At 44.0% G+C, this 23,542-nt stretch overlaps 1 protein-coding gene across 1 annotated transcript in view; it reads left to right on the top strand.

Moving 5' to 3' along the window:
* Positions 1-235: 235 nt before the first annotated feature.
* The window catches only part of LOC118381439 (roundabout homolog 1-like), a 611,139-nt gene continuing 587,832 nt past the window's right edge, over positions 236-23,542 (top strand). The window contains exon 1 of the mRNA XM_052508183.1: positions 236-554. The gene's annotated coding sequence lies outside the window, so the exon portion shown is untranslated. The remainder of the gene's footprint in view (positions 555-23,542) is intronic.

Here is a 23,542-nt window from a genome sequence, read left to right as displayed (position 1 = left end):
CACATTCTCGTTTCCCATGTTGAACATCCACTATTGGTCAAAAGTCAAGATTCAGAATGTACATTCATTTCACAATAAACCACCCACTGCAGTCAGATCAAATAGGACTCACTGTTTTACTCCTCCTGTGTCAGAGAGATTATTTCGCGCAGCTTTAGGACCCAGGGAGGCTGACGGGCTTGCTACCCGCTCCGCTGCAGGAGAAGATAAGGGGCATGGACATGTTTGTATGCACTGCTTTTCCATCTCTGCTTTAACTATTCTATAAATAACGGTACACGATTCACATCTTCTCGGGGATTAGGCTTCTCTAGAAGACTGATTTGGTTCCAGTATCAGCTCTTTTGTTTTTACAAGCAGAGAATTACCGATATCCGCTCAACTCGTCCAGTTGGCAGTTCTAGTTTTCATTTGCCATTCTATGGTGTTTGCGGTGCGGGGTAAAGTGGGCGACAGGAAAGTTTCACATATGTTTATGTGAGCATGGACCAATTCTTCTTTTGATTTCTACAAGCACACAGACCAGTATAATACCGCAGAAATTGGAAAAGTGGGTAAGTTGCCATTTATTTGTGAGATTTAAGTGTCTGCTGCACGGTTGGTTTGCTCACAGAATGAGATGCATCTAGTGCAGGAGTGGAAAGCATTCATTCCTCTTTTGTTGGTCGGCTATATAGCCTACCTGGGCAATGTTTTAACGGTGTTTGTTTTTACACCCTAGTATTTTTCCAAAACGGAACAATTCAGTACATTAACATATTTTCATATTTGGAGTTAATTTATTTTGTTTTATTGCAAGAATCAAAAGAAAGCAGCCCGCGACAATAAAGCCGATCGATTATTGTCTACATCACTATATCTCAAAAGGAACTGTAGGCTAGGCAAATGTACATGGGCCTACATACGTATTGGTTAAAACATATTCGAGTGTGGACACTGTATTAACAGCAGCTTGAGAAGCATACGGTTCGTCATCATGGTTTTACTGATGCATCCTCTGGCCTTTTGCTTTCATTTTAAACTTTAATTATAGTGAAATCGGATACTCAGCATTTGTTTTGTAATAGTCATGTATGCCAATGTAATTTATTGTGCGTGTAAAGTTTACCACTTGTTGTCACTCTTGTGAAATATTACATAACTGTGAATAATTGTTGAATAGAAAATTCTTATTGATCATTCTTAGTGAAGCCAGCACGACCTGGCGTAAAAGCACAGAGCTGGCATCTTTCTATCCCCGGCTGTCCGTGCGCCCCATGGTAGCCTATAAGACACCTCTGCATGTAAACGAGGATGTATAATATAATGTCCATCTGAACCAAATACAAATAGCCATCCTCGTTTGAAGTGTAAAGAGTTGAATATTCAATCAGTCAAGTCTGAGCTCACCTCAACATGCTGCACTTTGTAGCCATGGAAATCATTTCCGCTAGAGCTGTCCTCTCCGTGAGGTGCTGAAAGTTTCCGCAAATGTCCACTTGGGAGTGTCGTGTCATAAAAGGGAATGAAATTAAATATGACTGATTGTCATTGTAGCAAAAACTTAATTTATACACGTTAGATTGATTATTTCCAGTGTTATCTTTACGATTCACTCGTTTTCAATATCTGATTATTTAGTGGATTTTGTATATTTCAATTTGCGCGTGAGAGAAGTATTTTTCCTTATAGATATCCAAATAATTATTGAGTCACCTCTTATATGAAAATATACCCAGAAGATGTCTTATAGGCTACCACATCTGTTTTTGTATTTTGAAAATATGTGTATTGCTTGATTTAAAATGTCTACCTATCATATGCATTTCATTCAGAAATGTTCATTGCACGTTGGTGATTTGCAATTACCATATCCACCAAGGTAGCTTGCCGCATTGATAGTCAAGGATCTTACAGGGAATTGCATTGAGGACTATGAGACAATCAATACATTGGGCTTCTGATACTACAGAAGGCTGTGAATGTCACAATCTCAAGAGGTTGATCCACTATCTAGAGTAAGAATCATCTTACTTAGATGTGTCTCCATAGCCTATAGCATCTTTATGTGATTGCTTTGCAGGTTATCAACATTGGGGTTTGTTTTGATTGCAATGTACATTATGAGATGCATTTTATTGTGCACACTGTAGAACTCCAGAGCGTTGTGTATCACTGAGCAGTGAGTTTGATGTATATGTATATGCCATGTGAGCAAGGTCAGATCATTTGTCCCTGTCTGGTAATGCTCAACACTAAGTTACAACTCTACTGTGAAGTATTTCACTTCCCCCAGGGGACCTTGCCATGGCAGCTACATTAAGTTACATATATAATACTGGTACTGATGCTTACGACAGTATAATCAAGTTCATCTATGGCACATCATATATTCATCCAAGTGTGTGTGTGTGTGGATTCTGTTCCAGGTCTCTTATGTTTGTGCTGAACTTTTAGGATCTTCTCCTCTGAGACCACCAATGTGTGACCACCTCTAATCCCACTGCCTGTCTTTCTTCTGGATTAGGATTAAAACACGGTTGCAGGGATTTCTGTGGCCAGGTGAACCAGTCAGTCTGCTGTGAAACTCCTGTGTTTCTGCCCATGTTCTGCTTCCCCATGTAATCAGGCCCTGGTGGGATTTTAGAGGAATATGTTACTCACTTCACTGAGTTCAGCACTTTCATGATGGGCCCAAACACACCCTCTACAGACCTGAACACCCATATCCTGATTTCCCATCACTCTCTCCTCGCGTTCTCCGTTCTCCTTCTCTGTGCTGCTTTGACCTCCTGCACTGGACTGTGAACACTAGCCTGTAAACCCTTGCTTTTCTGTCATGTCATGACTCTGCCAAGTTGAGACTTTACTAGTGATTCATGAGTTGCAGGTCCCTTACTTTCATTGGCTGAAAATAACTTGAAAAGGAATTGGGTTACAGCACTAGAAACATTGGTTACATTGTAGCAGGCAACCCATCTGTCTAGAGAGACTATTACAATGATTTTATGAGTAGTTCTTGATAGCAGTAAAGCTCAAGGAGGTGATGGAGTGCAGACAGAAATTCTACACTGGAAAGTAAAGTTTTATCAAAGACCCATGTCAATAGAATATATTTATACATTTTAATATGTTGGAAAAAGTACAAGAAATCAATCTGATTATAGAATTGACTTATCTTTATTGTCTGCCAGGCTGTGAGGTGTAGCGCACTCAGCAAAGTGATGGAATATCCATCCTGCTACATGTAAATCTCATTGAATTTCAATCATATTTGAGTATGCATTATTTATGGCAAAAATAATGTGATTAGGTTTTTGCAATGTAGAGGGCTTCTCGTTTTTTTGTAATGGTTTTATGAAAGGTGTGAATACTGAGAGGCTATGTTGCACACAACCTGTAATTCCATTCCATTATTGATTGATTTGAGTCTTCTGTCCCCCCCCTTATTTTGTCAGTGCAAATATTTGCTGCCTGATCAGTTGGCCTGAGGATATTTCTCAGGTATAGTCTTCTTACTGTGCCCTGTCTGTCAACATGGCTGGGCTGTGTCCACTGCAGGCTTTTAGGCCTAATCTCTTGGTGTTCACAATGGAGCTAAAAGGTACTGGAACACGAGTAGAGATACAGGATGGAAGCTAGAGGGAGAGAAAGATATGGCTAAATGAATGTCACATTATGCTCTTGCCAAGTGTATGTGTGTTTGTTGGAACGTGGCAGGTGGGTGTGCCCACAGTGAAGCCCTGGCTGTATCTCTTATTGCCTGGGTGAATCTCTATGATCCAGAGAGGCAGACCAGATATACCCCCATGGTAAATCTAAGGCTTATCAAGCCGACTAGGAATATAGGTGTGTGGAAGCCAAAGGAGAACATCAGCAGATTTCATCTAGCAGGATTAGTGATATTTGGAAAAGAGAGGCAGCTAAAAAGAATCCAATTCTGTGGGTAAAACCAACAACAATGACAGCTGTGTCGATAAGGATTGTGTGAAAGGCATACAGAGTTTGGTGCATGCAGTTACAGCTGGTGCTGGGAACACATTTCCTTTACGAAGCTGTTGTATCATTTGTCTTCTCTCTGTGGGGAAGGAACTTGGCATTGAACATTGTATTGCCTAAAGTTAAGTCTAATTCTCACATTGTTAAAACAATACCTGAAACTGCACTCACAATCTGCATCAAACTGCACTCACAATCGGCATCAAACTGCACTCACAATCTGCATCAAACTGCACTCACAATCTGCATCAAACTGCACTCACAATCTGCATCAAACTGCACTCACAATCGGCATCAAACTGCACTCACAATCTGCATCAAACTGCACTCACAATCTGCATCAAACTGCACTCACAATCTGCATCAAACTGCACTCACAATCTGCATCAAACTGCACTCACAATCTGCATCAAACTGCACTCACAATCTGCATCAAACTGCACTCACAATCTGCATCAAACTGCACTCACAATCGGCATCAAACTGCACTCACAATCGGCATCAAACTGTACTCACAATCGGCATCAAACTGCACTCACAATCTGCATCAAACTGCACTCACAATCTGCATCAAACTGCACTCACAATCTGCATCAAACTGCACTCACAATCTGCATCAAACTGCACTCACAATCTGCATCAAACTGCACTCACAATCTGCATCAAACTGCACTCACAATCTGCATCAAACTGCACTCACAATCGGCATCAAACTGCACTCACAATCTGCATCAAACTGCACACACAATCTGCATCAAACTGCACTCACAATCTGCATCAAACTGTACTCACAATCTGCATCAAACTGCACTCACAATCTGCATCAAACTGCACTCACAATCGGCATCAAACTGCACTCACAATCGGCATCAAACTGCACTCACAATCTGCATCAAACTGCACTCACAATCGACATCTTTCCTAAAAACAAAAAAGTATAAACACACCTCTCACTGCTGCTGGGGAAACAATAGGGGAATTGATTATTGGTCCTCAACCGACTGTCCAGATGTTCGAATGGCTTGAGGCTGCTGACGATTGATTTCTTTTCTTTCGTTTTTTTAATCGCATGGCTGTACTGCTGTGATAGGGACGCGATGATGATGTGTGCTCTGAGGTGGTCTGTCTGATTGAAAACCTCCCGTCTCCTGTCCTCCACGGCTCATCCCCATAGTGCCCTGAGGCTGTGGGCCTGACACGAGAGAGACCCTGTCTCCTTTCACCACCCTGAACCTCTCCTGCAGGGAGCCCAGTATTGGGGGTTGGTGGCAAGTCTCATTACTTCTCTATGACATGGTCATCATTGCACCCTGTGGATGTCAATTAGTCAAATCTGGTGTGAGGATAGTAGGATCTGGGTGAATGGTCTGGTCTGACACATCTGAACTGCAGGTGGCAGCCATGTTGTTATGCGTTGTCATGAAGATATTTGCTCTACCATAAGCTAAATTAAATAAAACAATTTGGGAAAGCAATTTTCAACCAATGTAGCTAGATGGATACAGTGGCCACTTTGTAGAGGGTGGATCTCCAAAGAGGCCACTGTATCCATCTAGCTACATTCGCTTTACTTTGAAATCAAAGCTTTAAACTTCACTGTAGTGAATTCCGTTGGGATGACTCTTAAAAGTGATGCAGAATACAATATATATTTTAATCAGAGCGCTCTGCAGAAGAATAAGGACCGATAGTGATTGAAGAAGAGAACTGCATGAAAACGTGGGTGAAAAGAGGAAAGAGGATGATGGAGGAGTGAGGTAAGAGGGGGAAGGAAATGGAGATGATCAGTGGCTTGGATGAAGTCCTCTCTTTGCAAGTTCTCTAGGAGAGATTCAGTCCACTGAAACTCAGCCAGCAGCACTTCATCAAGAGTAATTCCCTGTTTTTAAAAACCTTAAAGTGGAACTGACCGCGTTTGAAATATTTTGCAGATATTAAACAAACAGACATTCATAATATCAGTAAAAAATATAAAATTCCCAGTTTATGCTACAAAACCAACTTTATAAAAGTTTTTTAAAATAGGCTCTATTACACTATGGTATTGTTGGTAGATTTGGTAGTTCCCAAATGTAAGAGGACTCCTGGGGTGTTTACATATTTGTAGAAATGCAATCAGGTGTATTTTGTGGCTTTTGGCGAATGCGTTCTAGTGATCTAAAGTCGCACTGTTGCAACGGCCTGTAATCACAAGGTCCAGTTCAAAGTGAGTGATGGCAGGGCCTACTGCCTGTAAACACAAGGTCCAGTTCAAAGTGAGTGATGGCAGGGCCTACTGCCTGTAATCACAAGGTCCAGTTCAAAGTGAGTGATGGCAGGGCCTACTGCCTGTAAACACAAGGTCCAGTTCAAAGTGAGTGATGGCAGGGCCTACTGCCTGTAAACACACAGTCCAGTTCAAAGTGAGTGATGGCAGGGCCTACTGCCTGTAAACACACAGTCCAGTTCAAAGTGAGTGATGGCAGGGCCTACTGCCTGTAAACACACAGTCCAGTTCAAAGTGAGTGATGGCAGGGCCTACTGCCTGTAATCACAAGGTCCAGTTCAAAGTGAGTGATGGCAGGGCCTACTGCCTGTAAACACACAGTCCAGTTCAAAGTGAGTGATGGCAGGGACTACTGCCTGTAAACACACAGTCCAGTTCAAAGTGAGTGATGGCAGGGCCTACTGCCTGTAAACACACAGTCCAGTTCAAAGTGAGTGATGGCAGGACCTACTGCCTGTAAACACACAGTCCAGTTCAAAGTGAGTGATGGCAGGGCCTACTGCCTGTAAACACACAGTCCAGTTCAAAGTGAGTGATGGCAGGGCCTACTGCCTGTAAACACACAGTCCAGTTCAAAGTGAGTGATGGCAGGACCTACTGCCTGTAAACACACAGTCCAGTTCAAAGTGAGTGATGGCAGGGCCTACTGCCTGTAAACATAAGGTCCAGTTCAAAGTGAGTGATGGCAGGGCCTACTGCCTGTAAACACACAGTCCAGTTCAAAGTGAGTGATGGCAGGGACTACTGCCTGTAAACACACAGTCCAGTTCAAAGTGAGTGATGGCAGGGCCTACTGCCTGTAAACACACAGTCCAGTTCAAAGTGAGTGATGGCAGGGCCTACTGCCTGTAAACACACAGTCCAGTTCAAAGTGAGTGATGGCAGGGCCTACTGCCTGTAAACACAAGGTCCAGTTCAAAGTGAGTGATGGCAGGGCCTACTGCCTGTAAACACACAGTCCAGTTCAAAGTGAGTGATGGCAGGGCCTACTGCCTGTAAACACACAGTCCAGTTCAAAGTGAGTGATGGCAGGGCCTACTGCCTGTAAACACACAGTCCAGTTCAAAGTGAGTGATGGCAGGGCCTACTGCCTGTAAACACACAGTCCAGTTCAAAGTGAGTGATGGCAGGGCCTACTGCCTGTAAACACACAGTCCAGTTCAAAGTGAGTGATGGCAGGGCCTACTGCCTGTAAACACAAGGTCCAGTTCAAAGTGAGTGATGGCAGGGCCTACTGCCTGTAAACACACAGTCCAGTTCAAAGTGAGTGATGGCAGGGACTACTGCCTGTAAACACACAGTCCAGTTCAAAGTGAGTGATGGCAGCCTGTGTGGCAAATGGCTTTCATAAAGGCCTACTGTATCTCTGATGGCTATGGTGCACCGGTCTGCCTCGACTCTGGTCCTGGACGAGACGGATGTTTTTCTTAGGTCTATTAATTGTCCAAACATACGGCCGTTTTCACACTCAATATTACTATAGAATTTCCGCAAATGCCTTACTTTACATGTCACGTATACTCACTCTCCGGACTCGAGGTCATCAGGCTACTGATTATCCCGCACACCTGTTACCATCGTCTCACGCACCTGCGCATCATGACACTCACCTGGACTAAATCATCTCCTTGATTATCTTCCCTATATCTGTCACTCCCCTTGGTTCTTTCCTCAGGCGTTATTGACTCTCTGTTCATTGTTTATTTTATTTATTAAAACACTCACTCCCTGAACTTTCTTCCCAACTCTGCGCACTTGTTTACAGAATAACGCCTCACCTAAGGGAAGCATCAGGGAGTGTTTTTATTTTTTGTGTCAGAGTAATGACGTCGGGTCCGGGAACTCCTACAGGCTCTCATGCCTCCGCCGGATCAGCAGGCTCCCCTGATTTAACTCATCTGTCAGGTTCTCATGCCTCAGCCAGATCAGCAGGCTCCCCTGCTTTAACTCATCTGTCAGGTTCTCATGCCTCAGCCGGATCAGCAGGCTCCCCTGCTTTATCTCATCTGTCAGGTTCTCATGCCTCAGCCGGATCAGCAGGCTCCCCTGCTTTAACTCATCTGTCAGGTTCTCATGCCTCAGCCGGATCAGCAGGCTCCCCTGCTTTAACTCATCTGTCAGGTTCTCATGCCTCAGCCGGATCAGCAGGCTCCCCTGCTTTAACTCATCTGTCAGGTTCTCATGCCTCAGCCGGATCAGCAGGCTCCCCTGCTTTAACTCATCTGTCAGGTTCTCATGCCTCAGCCGGATCAGCAGGCTCCCCTGCTTTAACTCATCTGTCAGGTTCTCATGCCTCAGCCGGATCAGCAGGCTCCCCTGCTTTAACTCATCTGTCAGGTTCTCATGCCTCAGCCGGATCAGCAGGCTCCCCTGCTTTAACTCATCTGTCAGGTTCTCATGCCTCAGCCGGATCAGCAGGCTCCCCTGCTTTAACTCATCTGTCAGGTTCTCATGCCTCAGCCGGAGCCTCCCTGATTTAACTCATCTGTCAGGTTCTCATGCAGGCTCCCTGCTTTAACTCATCTGTCAGGTTCTCATGCCTCAGCCGGATCAGCAGGCTCCCTGCTTTAACTCATCTGTCAGGTTCTCATGCCTCAGCCGGATCAGCAGGCTCCCCTGCTTTAACTCATCTGTCAGGTTCTCATGCCTCAGCCGGTTCAGCAGGCTCCCCTGCCTTAACTCATCTGTCAGGTTCTCATGCCTCAGCCGGTTCAGCAGGCTCCCCTGCCTTAACTCATCTGTCAGGTTCCCGCGACCCAGCTGACTCGACAGGTTTCTGTGCTTCAGCTGGCATGACAGGTTCTCGCACATCAGCAGGGGTGACCTCTCCGCTCCTGATCTCTGGGTTCATCCCCTTTGACGATGTCCTGCGGCTAGAGCCGTGCGTCGGGGAGGGGGTGCTGTCACATATACTCCCTGTCCAGCCTCGAGGTCATCAGGCTGCTTATTATCCTGCACACCTGTCACCATCGTCTCGTGCACCTGCGCCTCATGACACTCACCTGGACTCCATCACCTCCTTGATTGTCTTCCCTATATCTGTCACTCCCCTTGGTTCTTTCCTCAGGTGTTATTGACTCTGTTTTCAAGGCAGTGCGTGTGTTTTGTGTTCATTGTTACTTTTATTTATTAAAACACTCACTCCCTGAACTTGCTTCCCGACTCTCAGCGCACTCGTTACATTACATCATTCCCAAACATTCTAAACATTTTTGAAAACGTGAAAATGACCATATCTAAGTGCTCGCTTGTCAGATTTTTTCATTTTTTAAGTGTCACATTCTTCCTTGGGGTCTATATGAGGGGTGGAAGGTAGCCTAGTGGTTAAAGCATTGGGCCAGTAAATGAAAGATTGCAAGATGAAAACCCCGAGCTGACAAGGTAAACATCTGTCTTTCTGCCCCTCAACAAGGCAGTTTGGCTGTTCTTGTAAATAAGAATTTGTTCTTAACTGACTTGCTTAGTTAAATATGAAAATATTTGAATAAGAATTCATGTTGCTAAAATGTTGTCAATTCCACTTTAAGTTTGTCTTCTTAAAACATAACACTGTGCGTGTCAGCCTCTCTCAGTTACACATCTTGTTGTTTAGCAGTAGCCAGCTCTCTCTATGCTTCTCCCTCAGTGACTGTTTGGTTCATTGTCAACCACAGGCACACACAGTCATGCTACTTCTAGTAATCTCTTCATTCCACAGACATCAATCTAATGTAACATTTCAGAGCTCATTGCTGATGATCTCAATCACTGCTTCAGGGTGCCGATAATATACTGTATGGGATCTTATTAAAGCTTTTTTCACGGTTTAATCATTTTGTCATTTACAGTCATTTGTTTCAGGGTAAAGTGGTTAGTAAGTACATTTAAAGTGTATCTGTCTGCAGCATGTGCTCCGGTTTCGAGTTAGAAGCTCTCATACTGTCCACTCTCCACCCCTGCCTGTCTTCATACCACACGGTATCATTTCAGACTGACAAAACCTCCTTCATCAACACATGCTTTCTAAACACATCCAGCATTCGGATAAATATCCTTGCTCTATTGTTTTGTGTTGCGACATCGGTAGGCTGCTGCATAATTCAGCAGGTTTTAATGTCACAAAACAGCTTGGGTCCCTAAGGAGGGTGCTGGGCTCTAATTGGGGTGTTTTCATCCCTGCCCGGCGCTTTTAAAGACAGGCTTTTAAGTCGGGACAGTCCTTCCTGTGGTCTGGAGCTGGGTGAAGCGAGGGGCTGAGGCTGCGCTGTGGAAGAGAGAACCATATCTTTCCCTGGAGAGGACTGTCCAACCCTTCATCCTCTCCTGCCTCAGCACCCTCCTCCTCATCATCATCATGCCTCTCCTCATCCCTCTCTCTTGAAAAGCTGCTGGCTGACCACTAGCTCACCGCTGCTGTACTCAACTTATCAGTGTGCAGAGGGAGAGACTCTCATAATAACACACCTACTCAACTTATCAGTGTGCAGAGGGAGAGACTCTCATAATAACACACCTACTCAACTTATCAGTGTGCAGAGGGACAGACTCTCTCATAATAACACACCTACTCAACTTATCAGTGTGCAGAGGGAGAGACTCTCTCATAATAACACACCTACTCAACTTATCAGTGTGCAGAGGGAGAGACTCTCTCATAATAACACACCTACTCAACTTATCAGTGTGCAGAGGGACAGACTCTCTCATAATAACACACCTACTCAACTTATCAGTGTGCAGAGGGACAGACTCTCTCATAATAACACACCTACTCAACTTATCAGTGTGCAGAGGAGAGACTCTCTCATAATAACACACCTACTCAACTTATCAGTGTGCAGAGGGAGAGACTCTCTAATAACACACCTACTCAACTTATCAGTGTGCAGAGGGACAGACTCTCATAATAACACACCTACTCAACTTATCAGTGTGCAGAGGGAGAGACTCTCTCATAATAACACACCTACTCAACTTATCAGTGTGCAGAGGGAGAGACTCTCTCATAATAACACACCTACTCAACTTATCAGTGTGCAGAGGGAGAGACTCTCTCATAATAACACACCTACTCAACTTATCAGTGTGCAGAGGGAGAGACTCGCTCATAATAACACACCTACTCAACTTATCAGTGTGCAGAGGGAGAGACTCTCTCATATTAACACACCTACTCAACTTATCAGTGTGCAGAGGGAGAGACTCTCATAATAACACACCTACTCAACTTATCAGTGTGCAGAGGGAGAGACTCTCATAATAACACACCTACTCAACTTATCAGTGTGCAGAGGGAGAGACTATCATAATAACACACCTACTCAACTTATCAGTGTGCAGAGGGAGAGACTCTCATAATAACACACCTACTCAACTTATCAGAGTGCAGAGTGAGAGACTCTCTCATAATAACACACCTACTCAACTTATCAGTGTGCAGAGGGATAGTCTCTCATAATAACACACCTACTCAACTTATCAGAGTGCAGAGGGACAGACTCTCTCATAATAACACACCTACTCAACTTATCAGTGTGCAGAGGACAGACTCTCATAATAACACACCTACTCAACTTATCAGAGTGCAGAGTGAGAGACTCTCTCATAATAACACACCTACTCAACTTATCAGTGTGCAGAGGGATAGTCTCTCATAATAACACACCTACTCAACTTATCAGAGTGCAGAGGGACAGACTCTCTCATAATAACACACCTACTCAACTTATCAGTGTGCAGAGGGAGAGACTCTCATAATAACACACCTACTCAACTTATCAGTGTGCAGAGGGACAGACTCTCATGATACACACCTACTCAACTTATCAGTGTGCAGAGGGACAGACTCTCATAATAACACACCTACTCAACTTATCAGTGTGCAGAGGGACAGACTCTCATCATAATAACACACCTACTCAACTTATCAGTGTGCAGAGGGAGAGACTCTCTCATAATAACACACCTACTCAACTTATCAGTGTGCAGAGGGACAGACTCTCTCATAATAACACACCTACTCAACTTATCAGTGTGCAGAGGGACAGACTCTCATAATAACACACCTACTCAACTTATCAGTGCGCAGAGGACAGACTCTCATAATAACACACCTACTCAACTTATCAGTGTGCAGAGGGACAGACTCTCATAATTACATTTACATTTAAGTCATTTATCAGTGTGCAGAGGGACAGACTCTCATACATAATAACACACCAGTGGAACAACTTATCAGTCTTGTTGGGGGAGAGGGGGTGACTCTTACTTACCCACACCTACCCTATCCTAGTGTGCATTGAAGGACAGACTTTCAGGTGTCATAATAACACACCTGACTCAACGTATCAGTGTGCAGAGGAGAGACTCTCTCATAATAACACACCTACTCAACTTATCAGTGTGCAGAGGGAGAGACTCTACTCATAATAACACACCTACAACTTGGTATCAGTGTGCAGGCCAGGGACAGACCCTTGTTTGGGTAACACACCTACTCAACTTATCAGTGTGCAGAGGGACAGACTGGTCTCATAATAACACACCTACTCAACTGGATCCAGTGTGCAGAGGGAGGAGCTCTCATCATAACACACCTACTCAACTTATCAGTGTGCTGGAGATGGACAGACTTTAATGGCACAGGCACACCCAGCCAACAGCGATCAGTAATCAAGACGGGAGATGACAAGTGCCTGGATAATAACACACCTACTCAACTTATCAGTGTGAGAGGGTCGACTCTCTCATGTTGTAACACAACCTACTCAACTTATCAGAGTGCAGAGGACAGACGTCATAATAACACACCTACTCAACTTATCAGTGTGCAGAGGGACAGACTCTCTCATAATAACACACCTACTCAACTTATCAGTGTGCAGAGGGACAGACTCTGGGATAATAACACACCTACTCAACGTATCAGTGTGCAGAGGGACAGACTCTCTCATAACACACCTATGTTATCAGTGTGCAGAGGGAGCCAGACTCTCAGAAGGGGGAAACACAAGATTAACTGTGTGTCAGTGTGCATAGGAGAGACTCTCTCAGGTTATGACAGACCTACTGACTTGGTGTATAGCAGAATAAGAGAGACTCTCAGAATAGAGCCCTACACAACTGAGAGCGCAGGTGAGGAGACAGATTCTCGCCACGCCACCTGGTAGGAGCACCTGTCAGGTAGGAGAGACTCTCTCATAATAACACACCTACTCAACTTATCAGTGTGCAGAGGGAGGATCTGATGGTTCATAAAGGCAGCCGACAGAAGGATGAGAGCAGAGGAGACTTAGTCAGTTTGCAGAGGCGGAGACTCTCTCATAATAACACACCTCCAACTTATCAGTGATGCAGAGGGAGAGTCTCAGACTCTCTCATAATAACACACCTACTCAACTTATGCAGAGGGAGTCTCTCATAATAACACACCTAGAGTGTGCAGAGGGACAGCAGTCTCAGGAATGACTAGTCTTGAAACTGACTGATTTGGATCAAGAAGGTCATCTCATAATAACACACCTGGTCTGTACTCAACTTATCAGTGTGCAGAAGGGACAGACTCTCTCTAATGAAGACACACCTACTCAACTTATCAGTGTGCAGAGGGACAGACTCTCTCATAATAACAGACCTACTCAACTTATCAGTGTGCAGGTTGTTGGGAGACTCTCTCATAATAACACACCTACTTTATCAGTGTGCAGAGGGAGAGACTCAGAGCATAATAACAGTGTGAGCAGAACTCAACTTGTCAGTTTGACTGCAGAGGATCGGATGTCAGACCTTCTTTCAAAATGGTTGACACACCTCATCTGCAACTTATCAGGTGGGAGGGAGAAGGTGGCAAAGAGCTTCTCATAATAACACACCTACTCAACTGGTATCAGTGTGCAGAGGGACACACTCTCTCATAATAACACACCTACTCAACTTATCAGTGTGCAGAGGGACAGACTCTCTCATAATAACACACCTACTCAACTTATCAGTGTGCAGAGGGAGAGACTCTCTCATAATAACACACCTACTCAACTTATCAGTGTGCAGAGGGAGAGACTCTCATAATAACACACCTACTCAACTTATCAGTGTGCAGAGGGACAGACTCTCTCATAATAACACACCTACTCAACTTATCAGTGTGCAGAGGGACAGACTCTCTCATAATAACACACCTACTCAACTTAGTCAGTGTGCAGAGGGAGAGACTTGAGGAGGCATAACACAGATAGGTTGGAAAAGTTTGAGCAGAGGGAAGAGAAGATAGGATGGAAGAACACACCTACTCAACTTATCAGTGTGCAGAGGGACAGACTCTACCATAATAACACACCTACTCAACTTATGAGTGTGCAGAGGGACAGACTCTCTCATAATAACACACCTACTCAACTTATCAGTGTGCAGGGGAGAGACTGCATAATGGAACACACCTAGTCAAAGATCAGTGTGCAGAGGGACAGACTCTCTCATAATAACACACCTAGAGGGTGAGGTCAACTTATCAGTGTGCAGAGGGACAGACTCTCTCATAATAACACACCTACTCAACTTATCAGTGTGCAGAGGGACAGACTCTCTCATAATAACACACCTACTCAACTTATCAGTGCTGGTAGAGGTGACAGACATGGAATTCAAATAACACACCTACTCAACTTATCAGTGGAGAAAGGGACAGACCACTCATAATAACACACCTACTCAACCATCAGTGTGCAGAGGGAAGACTCTCTCATAATAACACACCTACTCAACTTATCAGTGTGCAGAGGGAGCAGACTTATCTGTAATAACCACCTACTCAACTTATCAGTGTCAGAGGGACTGACTCTCTCATAATAACACACTACTCAACTTATCAGTGTGCAGAGGGCAGACTTCCAGAGGCTAACAGACCTACCTCAACTTATCAGTGTGCAGAGGGAGAGACTCTCCAGGTAATAACACACCTACTCAACTTATCAGTGTGCAGAGGGAGAGACTCTCATAATAACACACCTACTCAACTTATCAGTGTGCAGAGGGAGAGACTCTCATAATAACACATAATAACACACCTCCACCAGGTTAGGTGACAACTTATCAGTGTGCAGAGGGGAATGAGAGACTCTCTCATAATAACTTATTACTCAACTTATCAGTGTGCAGAGGGAGAGACTCTCATAATAACACACCTACTCAACTTATCAGTGTGCAGAGGGAGAGACTCTCATAATAACACACCTACTCAACTTATCAGTGTGCAGAGGGACAGACTCTCTCATAATAACACACCTACTCAACTTATCAGTGTGCAGAGGGAGAGACTCTCTCATAATAACACACCTACTCAACTTATCAGTGTGCAGAGGGAGAGACTCTCTCATAATAACACACCTACTCAACTTATCAGTGTGCAGAGGGACAGACTCTCTCATAATAACACACCTACTCAACTTATCAGTGTGCAGAGGGACAGACTCTCTCATAATAACACACCTACTCAACTTATCAGTGTGCAGAGGGAGAGACTCTCATAATAACACACCTACTCAACTTATCAGTGTGCAGAGGGAGAGACTCTCATAATAACACACCTACTCAACTTATCAGTGTGCAGAGGGAGAGACTCTCATAATAACACACCTACTCAACTTATCAGTGTGCAGAGGGACAGACTCTCTCATAATAACACACCTACTCAACTTATCAGTGTGCAGAGGGACAGACTCTCTCATAATAACACACCTACTCAACTTATCAGTGTGCAGAGGGAGAGACTCTCTCATAATAACACACCTACTCAACTTATCAGTGTGCAGAGGGAGAGACTCTCATAATAACACACCTACACCAAACTTATCAGTGTGCAGAGGGACAGACTCTCATAATAACACACCTACTCAACTTATCAGTGTGCAGAGGGAGAGACTCTCTCATAATAACACACCTACTCAACTTATCAGTGTGCAGAGGGACAGACTCTCATCATAACACACCTACTCAACTTATCAGTGTGCAGAGGGACAGACTCTCATAATAACACACCTACTCAACTTATCAGTGTGCAGAGGGACAGACTCTCTCATAATAACACACCTACTCAACTTATCAGTGTGCAGAGGGAGAGACTCTCTCATAATAACACACCTACTCAACTTATCAGTGTGCAGAGGGAGAGACTCTCTCATAATAACACACCTACTCAACTTATCAGTGTGCAGAGGGAGAGACTCTCTCATAATAACACACCTACTCAACTTATCAGTGTGCAGAGGGAGAGACTCTCTCATAATAACACACCTACTCAACTTATCAGTGTGCAGAGGGACAGACTCTCTCATAATAACACACCTACTCAACTTATCAGTGTGCAGAGGGAGAGACTCTCATAATAACACACCTACTCAACTTATCAGTGTGCAGAGGGAGAGACTCTCATAATAACACACCTACTCAACTTATCAGTGTGCAGAGGGAGAGACTCTCATAATAACACACCTACTCAACTTATCAGAGTGCAGAGTGAGAGACTCTCTCATAATAACACACCTACTCAACTTATCAGTGTGCAGAGGGACAGACTCTCATAATAACACACCTACTCAACTTATCAGTGTGCAGAGGGAGAGACTCTCTCATAATAACACACCTACTCAACTTATCAGTGTGCAGAGGGAGAGACTCTCATAATAACACACCTACTCAACTTATCAGTGCGCAGAGGACAGACTCTCTCATAATAACACACCTACTCAACTTATCAGTGTGCAGAGGGAGAGACTCTCATAATAACACACCTACTCAACTTATCAGTGTGCAGAGGGACAGACTCTCATGATACACACCTACTCAACTTATCAGTGTGCAGAGGGACAGACTCTCTCATAATAACACACCTACTCAACTTATCAGAGTGCAGAGTGAGAGACTCTCTCATGGTAACACGACAGAGTATGCGCGATGAGACACTCTCTCAATCTTCACCCTTGACACGAGCTCCCACATACCTGGGGAATATCACAGGCAAAGCAGGCTGATAAAGCAAGCATGGGGATGTGAATAGATAAGTAATCCATCAATAACAACCAAGGAGACACACTCACACCAAGGTTGCCTATGTGTCCTCCATGTTGACTAGGATTCACTATTTCCGGGATGGACACTTCTGTATTTGCATGGTTCTTTGTGTTTCGTGGGTAAATGTTTGTCTCACCAAATCTCCTCCAACACAGAGGAGGAGATCGTGCCTGGTCAGCAGTGGCTGCTTGTCTGATGTCAATACCCAGCTCCAAACTGGATTGGGAAGAGTACACAATGTTGTGTAGACAGAATGTTTGTCCATTCTTCTCAGATGCAGGGGATGCACTGTAATAATTTGGACCAATTCTAATAACTAGACCTGATGCAGACTAGAAGTCAAAATGTGTGCGTATGTACCTGCCTGTTTGCATGCGTGTGTGCATGTGTGTCTGTTTGTCTGCCTGTCTGTCTGTAATTGTATTTATTATGGATCCCGATTATCTGCTGCCAAGGCAGTTAATACCATTTAAAAAAAAAATACAATACATTCAGATCTCACAACACACTGTGTGCCCTCAGGCCCCTACTCCACCATTAAAACTTCCACCATTAAATCCCATTAACGGGATCAATATGACAACAGCCAGTGAAAGTGTAGGGTGCCAAATTCAAAACAGAAATCACATAATTAAAATTCCTCAATTTTATACCGTTACAGAAATACTCATTATAAATGTAGATGAAAATACAATTGTTAGACATAGAAATATAGATATACCTCTCCTTAATGCAACCGCTGTGTCATATTTTTTAAAAACTACCGAAAAAGCTAACCATGCAATATTCTGAGAACGGCGTTCAGAAAAAAAATTAAATTATCTGCAATGTTGGAGTCAACAGAAATCAGAAATAACATGATAAATATTCCCTTACCTTTGACGATCTTCATCAGAATGCATTTCCAGGAATCCTAGTTCCACAAAAAAATGTTAGATTTTTTCGATAATGTCCATAATTTATGTCCAAGTAGCTACTTTTGTTAGGGCGTTTAGCACACAAATCCAAACGCTCGTGTATGCTCCAGCCGAACGTTGGACGAAAACTTCAAAAAGTTATATTACAGGTCGTAGAAACATTTCAAACTAAAGTATAGAATCAATCTTTAGAATGCTTTTATCACAAATCTTCATTAACATTCCAACCGGAGAATTCCATTGTCTGTAGAAAAGCCATGGAACGCAGGTCGCTATCATGTGAAATGCGCGTGACCAGGACCTGGCTCTCTGCCAGACCACTGACTCAAAGAGCTCCCATCTGGCCCCACATCACAGTCGAAGCCTCATTCAAGTTTCTAAATACGGTTGACATCTAGTGGAAGCCTTAGGAAGTGCAACATATCCAATATCCCGCTGTATATTCAGTAGGGGCTGGGTTGAAAATCGACCAACCTCAGATTTCCCACTTCCTGTTTGGATTTCTTCTCAGGTTTTTGCCTGCCATATGAGTTCTGTTATACTCACAGACATCATTCAAATAGTTTTAGATACTTCAGAGTGTTTTCTATCCAATAATAATAATATGCATATATTAGCAACTGGGACTGAGAGGCAGGCTGTTTACTCTGGGCACCTCTGGGCACCTTTCATCCAAGCTACTCAATACTGCCCCTGAAGCCAGTAGAAGTTAAAACATATCTACAGTACGAAATCCATGTTATCGTGTGTGTATAGTGCGTATGCTATCGTGTGTGTATAGTGCGTATGTTATCGTGTGTGTATAGTGCGTATGTTATCGTGTGTGTATAGTGCGTATGCTATCGTGTGTGTGCGTCTGTGTCTGTGCCTATGTTTGTGTTGCTTCACAGTTCCCCCTGTTCCATACAGTGTTTTTTATCTGTTTTTTAAATCTCATTTTACTGCTTGCATCAGTTACTTGATGTAGAGTTCCATGTAGTCATGGCTCTATCTAGTACTTTGTGCCTCCCATAGTCTTTTCTGGACTTAGGGACTGTGAAGAGACCTCTTGTGGCATGTCTTGTGGGGTATGCATGGGTGTCCGAGCTGTGCGCCAATAGTTCAAACAGACAGCTCGGTGCATTCAACATGTCAATACCTCGTATGTCATGAGTAAAGATTGAAAAAAAGTAATGGGCCTAAACAGCTGCCCTGGGTAATTCCGGATTCTACCTGGATTATGTTAAGAGGATTCCATTAAAGATAACCCTCTGTGTTCATTTTTACAGGTAACTCTTTATCCACAATATAGCAGGTGGTGTAAAGCCATAACACATACATTTTTTCCAGCAGCAGACTTTGATCAATAATTTCAAAAGCTGCACTGAAGTGTAACAAAACAGCCCACACAATATTTTTATAATCGGTTTCTCTCAGCCAATCATCTGTCATTTGTGTAAGTGCTGTGCTTGTTCTTCCCTATAAGCATACTGAGTCTGTTGTCAGTTTGTTTACTGTTAAATAGCATTGTATCTGGTCAAACACTATTTTTTCCAAAAGTGTACTAAGGGTTGGTAACAGGCTGATTGGTCTGCTATTTGAGCCAGTAAGGGGCTTTACTATTCATAGGTAATGGAATGACTTTTGCTTCCCTCCAGGCCTGAAGGCACATGCTCTCTCGTAGGCTTAAATTGAAAATATTGCAAATAGGAGTGACAATATCATTTGCTATTATCCTCAGTCATTTTCCATCCAAGTTGTCAGACCTTGTCATTGTTGATAGACAACAATCATTTTTCCACCTCTTCCACACTCACTTTACGTAATTCAACATTACAATACTTGTCTTTCATAATTTGGACAGATATACTTGTGTAGTGTCAGTGTTTCTTGCTGGCATGTAATGCCTCATTTTTCTCATCTTGCCATTGAAAACACCATTAAAGTATGTAGCATTATCAGTTGTTTTTGTGATGAATGAGCCATCTGATTCAATGAATGATAAAGCTGAGTTTGCCTTTTTACCCAAAATTTAATTGAAGGTGCTCCAAAGCATTTTTACTATCATTCTTTATGTCATTTATCTTTGTTTCATAGTGTAGTTTCTTCTTCTTTTTATTCAGTTTAGTCAAATGATTTCTCAATTTGTAATACGTTTGCCAATCGGGTTGTTCAGCCAGGCTTATTTGCCATTCCTTTTGCCTCATCCCTCTCAACCATCAATCCACGGGGATTGAACAGTTTTTACAGTCATTTTCTTAATGGGTGCGTGCTTATTAGTGATTGGAATAAGATGTTTTATAAATGTTATCAAGGGCAGTGTCTGCTTGCTCCTCATTACACACTGCGGACAAACAAATATTCTTTAAATTAACAACATAGGAATCACTACAAAACGTATTGCATGACCTCTTACACACTATATTAGGCCCAGACTTTGGGACTTTGGTTTTCCTAGATATGGCTACTATATTGTGATCACTACATCCAATGGATCTGGATACTGCTTTCAATCAAGTTTCCGCAGCATTAGTAAATATGTGATAATACATCTTGATGATTTCATTCCTGTCTGTCTGTCTGTCTGTCTGTCTGTCTGTCTGTCTGTCTGTCTGTCTGTCTGTCTGTCTGTCTGTCTGTCTGTCTGTCTGTCTGTCTGTCGATTTGAGATCAACTGGAGGCTGTAGCAGTGATCAGGTCAACAGTGAGATGGTCTGGGGCCAGGCCTCCAGCAGAGACAAAGGCAAGGACAAAAGCACTAAAGGTGCAAGGCAAGCACATCAGACCGCCATATATATAGAGCTACAAGCGATGCATACTGTAGATGAGTCTATGTAATAGGATGGATATTAAACCCTCTCTCCCTCAGTCCTCTAAATCAAAGGCCATTATGTGGACTACATCTGCTGGTGTGTGTCCACATGCTCTGTGCGATGGATGCGTGTGTTAATGATGGTTCAGTATGGCATGGTTGGTGGATGTCGGTTGCCTCTCTAATTACCTGCATCTAGAGATTGTTATTCATGGAGAGGGACAGGGGAATAGCCCTCCTCGGGGTGGCTCCCCCAGGCTGCATGGCTTTGTGGATTGATGTGGGTGGATGTGCACAAAACAGATGCTACCTCATGATTTCTGAGCGGTTATATTAATGCCGGCGAGCACTACCAGGCCTCACCCTCTTTAACGGCCTCCCAGCCTGATTTAAAGTCTGGTTTTACTGACTAAGCAGTGGTTTTTATCTCTTGTCTGCTGATCACCACTGCCTATAGCTCATTTATACAGTAGCTCTACATTAGACAGTGACATCTCTGTATAGTAATACAGGAAAATACCAAGGAGAGAGAGAATAAAGCCTGTCCTCGCCCTGTTTCCTTCAGGGGACAGAGAACAACCATAAAATGGAGACTGTGTTCAGACTTTCTCATCAGACTAGTACTTCAGGACCTCACGACGACCAGGCAGAAATGAGCAGTAGTGATGGTGGTGTTTTTACTTCCCTGTATTCTCTGTGTGTCCATTCTGGCTATGTTTAAGTGTGAGATAGGATTGGGCCGTCCCGGAGGCTGGCTCTAATTCCCTGTGGTGTCCATCAGGGCCCTGTCCCCCAGAGGGGGCTATTATGTTCCCATCGTGGTGCCCAGGCCCCAGGGAGAGGCTGGCCTGACTGGCCACGTGACTGACAGACAGCTCAGTAAACGCACTCAGCCAACCTGCCTGCCGTGGGGTGACTAAGTGAAAGATCGCACGCTGACGCCTTAGCTCGAGCCTTGTCTCTTTGTTTGCCTCCCTCCAGCTCTCAGACGGGACCTGGTCCACTCACCTTCACCTGACACATGGGGTCAAAGTTCAGCTGCCGGCAGTGAGGTCATTATTAAATTTGGCCCACCCTGTCCACCAAACAACAAAGAAGCAACACCCCACATCAATCGATCACGTTCACATCAACACCTTGTGCTTTTCCTTTTCCTGTGATATTTTCAGTATTTCCTGATGCGCTCTATTAGTTCCTTTAATCTAATATCCTAAGAACAGTGCAGGGTCTTGTGGGGGCAGGGGCTGGCCTCCATCCATCTGTGAGTGTGCCGGGTTTGCTCTCCTCGAATCCCAGGCAGCTATCTCCTCTCCTCTCCTCTCCTCTCCTCTCCTCTTATCTTCTCTTCACTTCTCCTCTCCTCTCTCTTCTCTTCTCTCCTCTCCTCTCCTGCTCTCTGCTCTTCTCTTCTCTTCACTTCTCCTCTCCTCTCCTCTTCTCTTCACTTCACTTCCTCTCCTCTCCTCTCCTCTCCTCTCCTCTCCTCTCCTCTCCTCTCCTCTCTCCTCTCCTCTCCTCTCTTCTCTTCTCTCTTCTCTTCTCTTCACTTCTCCTCTCCTCTCCTCTCCTCTCCTCTTCTCTCTTCTCTTCTCTTCTCTCTCTCTTCTCTTCTCTCTTCTCTTCTCTTCTCTTCTCTTCTCTTCTCTTCTCTTCTCTTCTCTTCTCTTCACTTCTCCTCTCCTCTCCTCCTCTCCTCTCCTCTCCTCTCTCTCTCTCCTCTCTTCTCTTTCTCTTCACTTCTCCTCTCCTCTCCTCTCCTCTCCTCTCCTCTCCTCTCCTCTCCTCTCCTCTCTCTCCTCTCCTCTCCTCTCCTCTTCTCTTCTCTTCTCTTCTCTTCACTTCTCCTCTCCTCTCCTCTCCTCTCCTCTCCTCTCCTCTCCTCTCCTTTTCTCCACAGGGCTCATCTGGGCCTCTCTACTTTTGTAATGACCTAATGTAGAGTCAGGATCACCAGGCAGGGCCATCTATATACATGAAGAGCAGGAGACAGGAATGCCCTATGTATGGCTGTGTCTGTCTGTGTCTGTGTTTTTGTGTTTGTCTGTGTGTGAGTGTGTGTGTGCGTGTGTGCACTCATCTGTGTGTGTCTGTGTGTGTGTGCTCATCTCTCTCTCTCTCTCTCTCTCTCTCTCTCTCTCTCTCTCTCTCTCTCTCTCTCTCTCTCTGTGTGTGTGTGTGTGTGTGTGTGTGTGTGTGTGTGTGTGTGTGTGTGTGTGTGTGTGTGTGTGTGTGTGTGTGTGTGTGTGTGTGTGTGTGTGTGTGTGTGTGTGCGCGCTGTTGTGTGTCAATCAAATTTGTCTGGAGGCAATTTCTTGTCCATTTTCTTCAACATAATTCCTTTTTCTGTTTCTACAAAAATGTCTTCAACCACACACACACACTCCTCCACACACTGTATTGATGTTCCTTCAGTCTTTAAGGTCGGTATGACCTAAATGGAACAGCAGGAATGTAATCGTTTGCTTTCAATGGTAACCTCTGCAGTACATTTAATCCTGTCAAATATTCAACACGCAAAATCCCTCTGAGAGATTGGCCAATATTTCT

This window comes from Oncorhynchus keta, chromosome 1 (assembly GCF_023373465.1).
Source record: "Oncorhynchus keta strain PuntledgeMale-10-30-2019 chromosome 1, Oket_V2, whole genome shotgun sequence".
NCBI classification, from domain to species: Eukaryota; Metazoa; Chordata; class Actinopteri; order Salmoniformes; family Salmonidae; genus Oncorhynchus; species Oncorhynchus keta.
This window is presented reverse-complemented; position numbering and strand designations above follow the sequence as displayed.